Source organism: Pelophylax lessonae (genome assembly GCF_965119305.1).
Source record: "Pelophylax lessonae genome assembly, chromosome: 1".
In the NCBI taxonomy this organism is placed as follows: domain Eukaryota; kingdom Metazoa; phylum Chordata; class Amphibia; order Anura; family Ranidae; genus Pelophylax; species Pelophylax lessonae.
This window is the reverse complement of record NC_138768.1, coordinates 229,040,828-229,053,836: the sequence shown is the minus strand read 5'-3', so window position 1 is coordinate 229,053,836 and position 13,009 is coordinate 229,040,828. Positions and strand designations below refer to the sequence as shown.

Below are 13,009 nucleotides of genomic sequence, written 5' to 3'. Positions count from 1 at the left end.
CACTTCCTCTGGAGAATAAAGCTGCCTCCCATGAAGCATAAGACGCACATCATATGACACCTAATAGAAAGCAACACTATACACAAACATGAAAGCTGTAAAACATGTCTGCAGAAGTAGTACTAAACACAGAGCCTGCTAGATTGATGCTGTAGAAGCCGTAATCCTTTTAATACTAATGGACTTCACACTGCCTCTAGTGGCCTGCTGTCAAACTTTGCAAGGAACTAAAGCTAAAGGATAACTTCACTTTTTAGAAAACAATAATAAATGTAAATTTTTAGTAAGTAAAAGACTGTGCATTTATTTATTTATTTTTGGAGCCTGCAAAGCATTGCACCAGCAATTAACAGCAGATCGTTGGTGCCATGCAGGTCTCCAGCAGATCTGCCAGTGTATCTGTGTGCCTGTGTTCTATCAGATTTCCCTACCTACGTCATTTCCGGTTGAGATCAGCTGTGGATTCGTCATGCAGGAGCTTGTAGCCGTCACACGTCCTATTGGGCATGCGCAGAATAGGTAGGGAATTTTGATAGCATCGTAAGGGGTCAGACAAAAGTCCTAGTGTGCATGCGCCGGGGCATGCGCACCAACGGGTCGGGGCAGCTGGGTCTCTTATAACATCCGATCTCCATAGCCCACACTGTGCTGAGCCCACACTGCACCGACCCGACAATCCAATCTCCATGCCCCACACTGCGCCGACCCGACAGTGAGCATGCGCATGTGGGTAGGGAATAGGATTGTCCCATTGTCGGCTCGGCGCAGTGTGTGCCGTGGAGATCGGATGTATGTTTTTATAAGAGATGCCGCTGCCCGATCCATTGTTGCTCATGCACAGGAGGACCTTTACCTAAGCCCTTACGATTTTATCAAAATTCCCTACCTATTCCGCGCATGCGCAGTAGGATGTGTAACGCGGCTACAGCTGGTGCATGATGAACCTGCACCAGAAATTACGTAAGTAGGGAACTCTGATGGGGTAGGATTTTCTGACAGAACACCTGTACTGGCAAGCAGATACAGTCTGACAGGAAGAGAGAATGAACTAACACTGAGCTACACAGCGCTGTAGCAGTTCACTGAAAACTACAAGCCGACAGCCGAAAAGGCTAGTTTTCAATTCACAGGTCACCGTGAATGCAGCCGGTGGAGCCCCACTCAGCTACGTTTTTTTATTTAATTGTGACAGATAGTGTGGGGGCTGGGGGGGGGGGGGGGGGGGAGAGAAGATCCTGTCAGATAGGGGAGATGAGGGGGCCGGTCCGTTTGTAACATACTACATGTTACACTCTGAATATGGATGTAACATATAACATGTTACCAAAGATGGACTTATCCTTTAAAGAAGTGTTAAACCCAAAAGCAAACATTTATTATAATGCAACATACCAATTCTTAGATGTGATGGCTGCATTAGTTTTCTTTTTTTTTTGGCTTTTTTTCCTTTATTTTAACCTGGTGAACCTGCCAGTAAGTCAGTAAAATTCCCACACATGGGGTATGAACAATAGACAATCTAGAATTTCATTAAAAAACAAAAAACAAAGAAAAAATGTGTCAGAGTGTAGACTATTAACCAACTAGGACCCTCCAACCACGGCAGGGGGTCAACAAAGAGTGCCTGAGCCCTAGGACTCAGAGGCAGGGATGGGTGAGGGGAAAGGACCAGACCACTCAAAATTGGGTTGAACAGAACCTTAACCACTTAAGCCCCAGCCCTATTTCGGACACTTTTTGTTTACAAGTTAAAACCAGTATTTTTTCATAGAAAACTACTTAGAACCCCCAAACATTATATATATTTTTTTAGCAAAGACTCTGGAGAATAAAATGTCAGTCATTGCAAAATTTTTTGTCACGCGGTATTTGCGCAGCGGTCTTTAAAACGCCATTGTTTTGGAAAAAATTTGAAAAATCACATTTCACTGCATTTAAAAAAATACTAAACAGTAAAGTTAGCCCATTTTTTTTGTATATTGTGAAAGATGATGTCACACCGAGTAAATAGATAACCAACTTGTTAAGGTTTAAAATTGCGCCCCCCGTGGGATGACGACAAACTACGGTCAATAGAGATCTCAATCTGCGACGCTTTAAATTTATTTAACGGTTACCAGTTTAGAGTTAGAGTGTAGCTCTTTTTTTTAAATTATTGCCCACGCTCTGACGATCGCGGCGATACCTCACATGTGGGGTTTGAACAGCGATTTCATTCGCGGCTCGACTTGCGTATACGTTTTTTTTGTGCGCGAGCTAACGGTGACGGGGGCGGCTAAATTTTTTTTTTTTTTCCCCATTTATTTTTTCTTTTTTTTAAACTTTATTACAGGTTTTAAAAAAAAATAAAAATCTGATCACTTTTATTGCTGTCACAAGCAATGTAAACATCCCTTGTGACACCAACAGGTAGTGACAGGTACACTTTATGGAGGGATCGAGGGTCTAAAAGCCCCTAGACCCCTCCACTACACTTCCCTGTATGCAAAACGCCGAAAACAGCATTTTTGCATACAGCCGTTTTCCAAAACTGCCGCCTTTTGCAGCACAGTAACCCGGAAGTGACGTCATGGACGCCGCCTCCGGGTTACGGCATCGGAGACCCGATCGATGCCGTTTCCGGCATTCATCGGGACTCCATCCAGCCGGCGGACATGCCGGCTGGGTGCTCGGGGCTCCCGGTGGGACGGGAGCCCCGAGCAAAGCCACGGAAGGCGGCGGGAGGGGGGGGGGGAACGTCCCCCCCCCCTCCCCCCCCGGTAACGATCGAGCGGCTCCCGAGCCGCATCGGTCGTTACCGACGGAAAGCCGACCGTCGGCTTCAAACCATGGTACCGGGATGATGCCTCTAACTAGAGGCATCATCCCGGTATAACCCCGCAATGTGTACCGACGTACCGGTACATTAGAATGCGGTAAGTGGTTAACCGAACACACAAACAAAAAGGAATACAAAAAAAAAAAAAAAGATTAATTGAGGAAGAGGGGGAGAAAAAAGGAGGAAGTAGTGCAAGGGCCTGCCTGATTGCATGCAAATTGAAAGTGTTTAGGTTTGACCGCATATTATATGGTTTTGGTAAGTCTAAAGGAAAAAATCTAAAAAGGAAATTGTAGAGTGTGTATTCAGCTTAAGGCCCCTTTCACACAGGCGGACCGTTCAGATCCGCCTGTCAGTTTTTTTGGCAGGTCTGAACGGTCCCCCCATGCATCTCTATGGGGCATCCGATGTCAGCGGAGACATGTCCGCTGACATCCGATCCGATCTGTCAAATCTGGACGGATGGAAACCCTATTTTCCATCCGTCCAGCGGATCGGATGGGATCGGATGAGAACGGACCAACGGTCCGTTCCCATCCGATTTCCCCCATAGAGATGCATGGGGAACTGACAGCTGTGTCTCCGCACACAGCAGGGTGACACAGCTGTCATCCTACTGCTCAGCGGGGGAATCGGCGGATCGATCCCCCGCTGAGAAAAACGGACTCCGATGGACGGAGTGTGTGAAAGGGGCCTAAAGGTTCCTGTGCTCCTCCACCCAGAGTAGAGGCGTGTTGCTGGCCAGATCACCAGGTGAAAACAAAGGAGGAAAAAGCCTAAGACTCCTTTCACACAGTCCGCATTCAGTTGCAGACCGTTCTCTGCTCAGCGGGGTTCCATCTGCCGATCCCCGCTGAGCAGGAGGATGACAGCTCCGTCTCCGCACTGTGTGCGCGGCGCTCCAAGCGGAAGTGGGAGCGGGTACCTGTCAAAACAAGGTACCCGCCCCCCCCCCAAAAATGACATGCCACATGTGGCATGTCAGGGGGTTAGCACTACCTAAAGCGGAAGTTCCACTTTTGGGTGGAACTCCGCTTTAAGGTCAGAAGTCTCATGCAGAAACACTCAGGGGCACGACTCTGGGACTGTATAATGTAAAGTGCTTGTAAAGCCACTGTATCAATCATACAATCCCCTCTGTTATAGAACATTATTTATAATAAAAAAAATATGCTGATTTTTACCTTATTTCAGAGCATCTCTCGGCGCTCACGTGACTGCTCGCCGCCCTCCTCTCCCGGGCTGACAACTACAGCGGGAGGGACCAAGAACTCCCACTGACGTCAGCCAGGAGGAGGGCAGGAGAGGGGAAGAGCGGCGAGCAGTCATGTGAGTGCTGAGAGATGCTCTGAAATAAGGCAGAAATCGGCATATTTTATTATTAAGCACCGACACTGGGACACATAATGTTATCTAGCAGAGGATTGTAGGATTATGATACAGGTATTATAGTAGCAGGAAGGGAAGAGGCAGGGAGCTGAGCGGCACTGCCACTAGCTGGCAGGCAGGGAGGGAGGGGGAGAGGAGGACAGAGGAGAGCTGCGGATGACGGAGGCACGTGAACTGACCCTGGTGTCAGGGTTTAGCAGCCATGATAAGCCATAGTCAGTTTACAGGGGGGAGGGGGGGGAGGGCAGAACCAGGCAGGATCAGCAAGGTATATTAGGTTATACAAAGGGCCAATTACACAGCACAAACATGCTTTAAGAAAACAGGATTTATTTTTTAGGGTTACAACACTAGAAGTCTGTGAGTGACGGGTCAAAAGATTCACTTGGCAAAGAAAAACTCTAGTATGGGCTATGTCTAGGATGAGACACAAGGTTCTAGCATACCTTTCCCAACGCACACGTTCCTGTAGAAATGGCTGTGCATGTAAACGGGTGCTGCAGCAACCATCGGCTGGAAATTAAGACAATCAGCATGAAAGAATGTCACCAACACATCACAAATCTCCAAAATAGATCCAAAACATCATTACAGCAGAAGCAATGTTTCTGAGACTGCCAGGACCTGCAAGGCTCCAAAATGTTACTTCTGCTGTAATGATGCGATCGCCGATTAAAGCTTTGGATCAATTTTGGAGACCCATGGTGTGCTGGTGACATTCTTTCACTAGGATGATAATCTGATACTCCAAGCGATGTGTCAGATCCAGCACTGAGATTTGAGGGTTCAGGATTCAAAAAAAAAAAAAAACCTCCACATGATACTATTGGTCAGTATTTGTTTGGGGGAAACAAAGACAAGGTGAAGGACACAGGTGGATTTGCATTAAAGCGGAGTTCCCGGCACAAAATCGATCTTATTTTTTTGTGCCCATCCGCTAGTTCTCCTTCACCTGAAAAGGATAGTTAGGTTTTTTTTTACTCACCTTGTAATTGAAGATCGAAAATACTCACCTCACTGTACTTCCTCCCTCTGAGCCGCGGCCCGCGCCGTCACTTCCTGTCTTGCGATGATTCAATGCGACGGCACCGGCCCCGCTCGTCACTTCCGGGGCGAGGCCGCATTCCCCTGCTAAACAGCTTCTGGGCATGCCCAGAAGCTGTGGAGGAATGCGGCGCCGCACCGGAAGTGACGAGAGGGGCCGGTGCAGGCGCATTCTGGGAGAAGAGGACGCGGAAGAAGACGCAGAAGAGGACCGCGCCGGCTTCAGCTGCCCACAAGAGAGATGGAAACGCTGTGGAAGAAATTTTATAAGTGAGTATTTCTTCTTGCAGGTAAGTGCGAACCGGGACAGATCAGAGGCTAGCCATTGTGGAATGTACTAGCCCTGACTGTCCCAGGGGTATGTTCATTGAAAAATGTTTTCTGTGCCCGGAACTCCGCTTTAAAGGTTAACCTATTGACTTGCCCATTAACGCAAAGGACACAACCACCTCACGCCCTTTACAAGGTCTTACCGTGATAGACAGCTGCACCATAGGAATAAATGGGATTTGTCAAAGCATGCTCAGACTTGCAGCAGCCAAGAGAGTTTTCAGCAGTGGCTGTGAGGTTTCCCTGTGTCAACAAAGTGTAGATTTGTCATTATCATCAAGATCTGGGAGGGAGGTAAGCAAGACCTCACATACACAAGCACTTTTACATTTAAACACAGGAAAAATTGATAGTTAGGAAGTGTAAACAAACTTTGCACTTCCTTGATCCATTTTGCCTGCGTTTAATGTATTGTGTTTACGTGCATTCATTCAGCTGCTTAAAGTGGTTGTAACCCTTACTCAATATAAATAAATTTTCAAGGTTCGCCTGTACACAGTATGTGTTGCTTTTTTTAAAAAAAAAAAAAAACAAAACAAATTCCTTTGTCACTTTTCAGGGGTTCATTAGTGCAAATCATTTGATCACTGTAGTTTCTACAGCGATGCACAGACCTACTGGTGGGTGTGTCCAACGTTGAGAGCATTGTGTCATTACCGGAAGTGATGTTGCTGCTGAGCATCTGCGTTTCCATGAGAACAGAACGCCATCCAGCCCGCTGCCAAATGTCACTTCATCCTTGCCAACCAAGTGCAGTGGCAGTGGGGGTGTGACTGTGTTCTGACTACGGAAGATACAGGCACGCTGTAGTCTTGCACAGCACACCTGTATCTTCAACATGATGACACAAGACGTAAACTGACCACACTAGCATGGACTGGCAGCCATGCTAGCATGGTCAGTTTACTCTAAGGAGGGGCACAGGCAGGATTACCCAGTTAAAACAAGACATCAGCAGGGAGAAATGTATTAATAACATGACAGATCAAATTTAAACACGTTAAAGAGACCAACAAGCGAGGTGGATGGAGGAATCCTCCCCACTGTACCATTGGATTCTGACAGTGGGACTTCTCTGCTCTCAAAATATACTGATCAATGGCTGCAGCTGCTGAAGGAGAAAGTTTTCCCAACAAGACCATTCAACAGAACCTGCTGTCACAATTTAAGGCTGGGTTCACACATGCTGCGGAGTGGCTCACAGCAGGGGTCTGGTGCGTCCCCATCCTCAGTTTCAGGGGGAAATGTTGTCTGAATTCGGACCGGAAATGGAGCCAAAAGACGCACAGGACCCTTCTGCAAACTGGACTGTGGCCGACACAGAGCTGTGTGACCCGGCTCCATTGAGAGCCGGTCACACTCTCCTGTCATGCGAATTGGATGTGGCTTTCCCTGCATCCAATTCACATGACAGGAGAGTGTGACTGGCTCTCAATGGAGCCGGGTCACACAGCAGGGAAAGCCACATCCAATCCAATGGATGCAGGGAAAGCCACATCCAATTCACATCAGCATAAGCCTAGCCTCAAAACAGCATGGAGATCTGTGAATGAATGAACTACAAGTACCGTCGGCCAACGCAGCTGACATCTGGTAGTTCTCAGAGAACTATGAGGGCGCTGATGAGCATTCTCATAGTTCATTGATTCTTCCTTCAATTTAGTAACTGCCTGCCTGTATCAGAGTTACAGGCAGACAGTGTGCTGAGAGCATAGGGAATCCTGGCATTGCACCCGTGATCTACTGATTGTGGGTGCAATGCTTTACAGGCTCCAGTGTAAAAAAAAAAAAATTATAAATGCACATTTTTTTACCTGCAAAAACATGTGCAGTAGTTATTTAGAATAATCCTTTAACGGTGTATCAATCAGCGCCACACAAAGGTGTAACATGTTTTTTGTTTTTAGCGTGTTCTCTTTAAACAGATCCTCTCATCACCTTTTACCCTGACAACTAAACACAGGCTAAAAAATCTGTAATAAATGTGCTTATACCAGTGCTGCAGCAATTTCAGATCCCTTATGCAAAAATATCAGTGTTGTAATTCTGCCAGAATACCAGCATCAGATCCTCACACTTCTGAGCTGACAGCAGCCGCCCTATTACTCCCCCTTCCCCCATACAGCATCAAAGTACTTAGGAGCCAGAGCTGTGGATGGCCTTGAAGTCCGATGATTCCATGACAAGGTGGCCATGCATTGATCATTTATTTATAAAGGTAATATAGCGGTGTCAATATATGCAGCGCTTTACATATACATATTATATATATAAAATGTTTCAGGGGTTTTAAGCAATTTTCTAGCAAAAAATACTAATTTTAACTTGTAAGCAACAAGGTTCAGTCTTTAAGAGGTTAAACTGCCCTCATTTTATTCCTTTGATCTAAAAGAAGAAAATGATACATTGTAAAACATTGTGTTTATAGTTATCTCACAGTCTTAACAAATGTTGATAAACATTTGCTGGAGGCTCTTTTTTTTTGACAGCTGTGAGTACGCAGAGAACAGCTCTGTATGAATAGAGGAAATGCCGTTTTAAAGTTTAAAGAGGTTGTAAACCCATACAATTTTTTTTTTGCAACCTGAAAGAGAAACACATAATGAGCTAGTATGCAATGCATACTAGCTCATTATGCAATACTTACCTTAGAACGAGCCCCCACCGTGCCGCCCGCTTACCTGTATGACGGGCGACAAGTCCAGTCACCCGTCTTCAGGGGTCGCGGCATCCGGCCATCTGATTGGCCGGAGCCGCGGTGACGTCACTCCCGTGCACGGGCGTGGGAGCCGATGGTCACGGCACGGGGCTCTGAAGGAACGACACCAGCGGCCGTTCCTTCAGAGCGCATGCGCCAGTGACATCACTGGCTGCATGTAAGGTAAATATCTCCTAAACGGTACATGTTTAGGAGATAATTACAGTACCTATAGGTAAGCCTTATCATAGGCTTGCCTATAGGTAAAAGTGTCCATCAGGGTTTACTTCCTCTTTAAAGCGGAGTTCCACTGGCTTTTGTGTTTATTAAAATCAGAAGCTACAAAAAGTGTAGCTGCTGACTTCTAATAAACACATACTCACCTGTCCCACGGTCCAGCGACGTGGCTCTCTTAGTCTTCTCCCTATGGCGCAGATGTAAACCCTACCCCAAGAAAATTCCCTACCCTCGTCACTTCCGGTGAGGGTACGTCATTCATCAGCTGAGCCGCTTCCCAGTGCACATGCTCACATCTGGGGAGGGTAGGGAATTTTCACGTTACACCTAGTCATTCATCAGCTGTTGCCGCATGTCCCACTGGGCATGCCCAACCACTAAGTTAAATCATCTGGGCTCAAACCCAGAGACTTCTCTGCGGGCGCGCGTCATTCATCAGCAGGTGCGGCGTCCCAAATGATCTCGGCTCCAAGAAAATTGTTAAAGCAGCGGGGTCTATGAAAATTTAGAGCATTTTCCTGGAGCCGAGATCAGGGAAGTCTCACGGGTTGGAGCGGAGATGATTTCCTTTAGTGGCTGGGCATATGCAGTGGGACGCACGGCAACAGCTGATGAATGACGCGGTGTAAGGTTAAAAATAAAACACTACCCCGTGAAAATTCCCTACCCTCTGCAGCTGTGAGCATGCGCACAGGGAAGCAGCTCAGCTGATGAATGAGATACCCTCATCGGAAGTGACGAGGGTATTAAATTTTCATGGGTAGGGTTTTTTCACGGAACGCAGGCATCTCTAGTGTGGGCACCCAGCTGTGACAGCTTGCGCGCTTCGCGACGTGACTGGCCAGGCAATCTTCTAGGGACCTGTGACGTGACCCAGAGGATTGCAGGGAAGGAGGGGGAGAGGAGAACTTACGCTCGAGCCGCCTAGGCAGCCCAAGCGGAAGTGGGAGCGGGTACCTGTCAAAACTAGGTACCCACTCCCCCCCCCAAAAAAAATGATATGCCAAATGTGGCATGTCAGGGGATCGGTACCACTTAAAGCGAAGTTCCATTCTTGAGTGGAACCACGCATTAAGATCGTGAGGGGGTGGGGGGGGCGATTTTAACAAATAATCGTGCAGCTCTAATATATACACACAGACACACACATATATGTATACAGACAGACAGACAGACACACTCACACCACTGCTTGCCTGCACTCTCTGGATGAATACACATGGATCTCTGAAGTCTCCTGTTATCTCCACCCTCATCCAGCCCCCTCCAGCTCTCATTGGCTTTCCTATGACTCATCCCTCCCTCTCTTGCTGGCAAACTCTCACCAAAGTGAGAGAGAGAACTGTGCATGATGTCATTAGCCTAGGCTTTTTACCAGACAAGAAAGAGGAAGTGGGCTGTATAAGGTATTTACTGCCAGAGAAATATTTAACTTTCCAAAGTTAAAACAAGGGCAGAAGATTTAACAGATGGAGAAATGACTGATAAGTACCATATCTGCATTAAATTAGCCTCAGAACCTGTGTAATTCATATGTGTTTGGGTTTAAAGCGATGAGGTGGCAACCTCAACCCCACCCCAGCATCTGAAACCTCTTAAAGAGCTGGCGCAAAACGATTAACCTACCAGCATTTCTTTGGAGTGTGGGAGGAAACTGGAGTACCAGGAGGAAACCCACGCATGCACAGGGAGAACATGCACAGTCCAGGCAAGTAGTGTCATGGTTGGAATTCGAACTGATACCCTGGTGCTGCCAGGCAGAAGCACTAACCACTTAGTCACTGTGCTGCCCTGATCGGTTTCTGCTGAACCCAGTGAATTTGGATCTGTGGCCAGCTTTAGAGCCGGTTCACATATGTGCAATAACAGACATCACATGTGATTCAGAGGGCACTGCTCTACAAATCACCTGCGATGTCTGTGCGTTGAGAATTCAGCCATTACCATTACAGATTGTATGGCTGAATTTGCATCGCATTCGGACGCAACTTGCACAGGACCTTTTTTTGGGTCTGCACCAGATTTAGATTGCATGGGTGTTCACACCTATGCCATCCAATTCATGTCCAAACTGATAGTTCCCACTGCAATATGCCAACTGATCTGGGGGTGTCATTAACTTTGTATTGACACCCCCAGCAATTCTCTTTAAAATTACAAGGTAGCCAATGGTGATTAGGAGCATATATATTTTTTTATTTATATGTATGCATATGTGTGTGTATATGGATCTATATATACGTGTGTGTGTGTGTGTGTATATGGATCTATATATACGTGTGTGTGTGTGTGTATATGGATCTATATATACGTGTGTGTGTGTGTGTGTATATGGATCTATATATACACGTGTGTGTGTGTGTATATGGATCTATATATTAGGGATGCACCGAAATGAAATTCTTGGCCGAAGCCGAATAATAATAAAATGTTTGGCCGAAGGCCGAATACCGAACGCAGTGTTTTGCATTTTTTCCATTTATTTTGCCAATTTTTTGTCCTCTCTCTTGTCCTCTCGTGTCTCTCTCTCTCTCTTGTCCTCTCACTCTCTCTCTCTCTTGTCCTCTCACTCTCTCTCTCTCTCTCTTGTCCTCTCACTCTCTCTCTCTCTCTTGTCCTCTCATGTCTCTCTCTCTTGTCCTCTCATGTCTCTCTCTCTCTCTTGTCCTCTCACTCTCTCTCTCTCTCTTGTCCTCTCACTCTCTCTCTCTCTTGTCCTCTCATGTCTCTCTCTCTCTCTCTCTCTTGTCCTCTCTCTCTCTCTCTCTCTCTTGTCCTCTCATGTCTCTCTCTCTCTCTTGTCCTCTCATGTCTCTCTCTCTCTCTCTTGTCCTCTCTCTCTTTCTCTCTCTCTTGTCCTCTCATGTCTCTCTCTCTCCCTAAATGTTACTGTAGGGAATGGGATTCAGTGCACACTGCAGCCTTGTACCATAGGGTTAATGTTAGTGACACTGTAGGGATTGGGAAGGATGCTGGGAATGGAAATCAGGAAGCATGCAGGCAGCCTTGTAAATTTTAGTTGCAGATACAGGGCACTGGGCAGGTCAGGGTTAATGTGGTAACATCAATTACTCAGTGACAGTCAGTCAGTGTCAGTGTGGACTCGATCAGATTATACAGTGACAGACAGTCTCTCATAGTGGTGGTAGTAGGAGGCTGGAGGTGGACTAGTAGGAGCCTGGAAAGGAGCACAGCCGCATACATACATTACTCACTCGTGCACTGCAGCCCGCCCCACACATTCAGTGAGTCTTACTCTCCTCCCTAGTTTTTTCAATGGCACATTCAGGAAGCCAATCACGCCGTGAGTAGCGGCACAGCGGAACCAATCAGGTGTGCAGGCACGCGTGATTGGTTCGCTGTGCAGCTAATCACGGCGTGATTGGCTCTCTGAATGTGCCATTGAAAAAACTAGGGAGGAGAGTAAGACTCACTGAATGTGTGGGGCGGGCTGCAGTGCACGAGTGAGTAATGTATGTATGCTCACCGCTGAAGTGTCCCGGCTTCACGGAAGTCTGTGAGTCCTCCTGTCCTCCTCCGAGTCCCTTCCCCCTGTAAATATCGTGACCTCGGCGATATGAATATCGCCTACGGCCACAGAACGATAGTCAATATCATATCGACTATCGTTCAGCCCTATTATTCGGCACAAAATTATTCGGCCTTTTGACTTATTCGGCCGAACACCGAAAGTGCTATTTTTTCTATTTTCGGCCGAATAATGTTCGGCCGCCGATTATTCGGTGCATCCCTACTATATATACGTGTGTGTGTATATGGATCTATATATACGTGTGTGTGTGTGTATATGTATCTATATATACACGTGTGTGTGTATATGTATGAAAATATATATTTATACACACACACACGTGTGTGTATATGTATCAATATATACGTGTGTGTATATGTATCTATATATACGTGTGTGTATATGTATCAATATATGTGTGTGTGTGTGTGTGTGTGTGTGTATATGTATCAATATATACGTGTGTGTATATGTATCTATATATACGTGTGTGTATATGTATCAATATATGTGTGTGTGTGTGTGTGTGTGTGTGTATATGTATCAATATATACGTGTGTGTATATGTATCAATATATACGTGTGTGTATATGTATCAATATATACGTGTGTGTATATGTATCAATATATATGTGTGTGTGTGTATATGTATCTATATAAATGTGTGTGTATACATGTATCTATATATACACACACGTGTGTGTATATGTATCTATATATATATATATATATATATATATATATATATATATATATATATATATATGTGTATATATATGTATCTATATATGCACGTGTGTGTGTGTATATATATATATATATATATATATATATATATATATGTGTATCTATATATACGTGTGTGTGTGTGTATATGCATCTCTCGCTCTCTCTATCTATGTGTGTGTATATGTATCTATATATACGTGTGTGTGTATATGCATCTCTCGCTCTCTCTATG

At 45.8% G+C, this 13,009-nt stretch overlaps 1 protein-coding gene across 1 annotated transcript in view; it reads right to left on the bottom strand.

The window, feature by feature from the left end:
- RNF34 (ring finger protein 34) overlaps positions 1-13,009 on the bottom strand; it is a 73,732-nt gene that overhangs the window by 59,958 nt on the left and 765 nt on the right. The gene's annotated exons all lie outside the window — the stretch shown is intronic.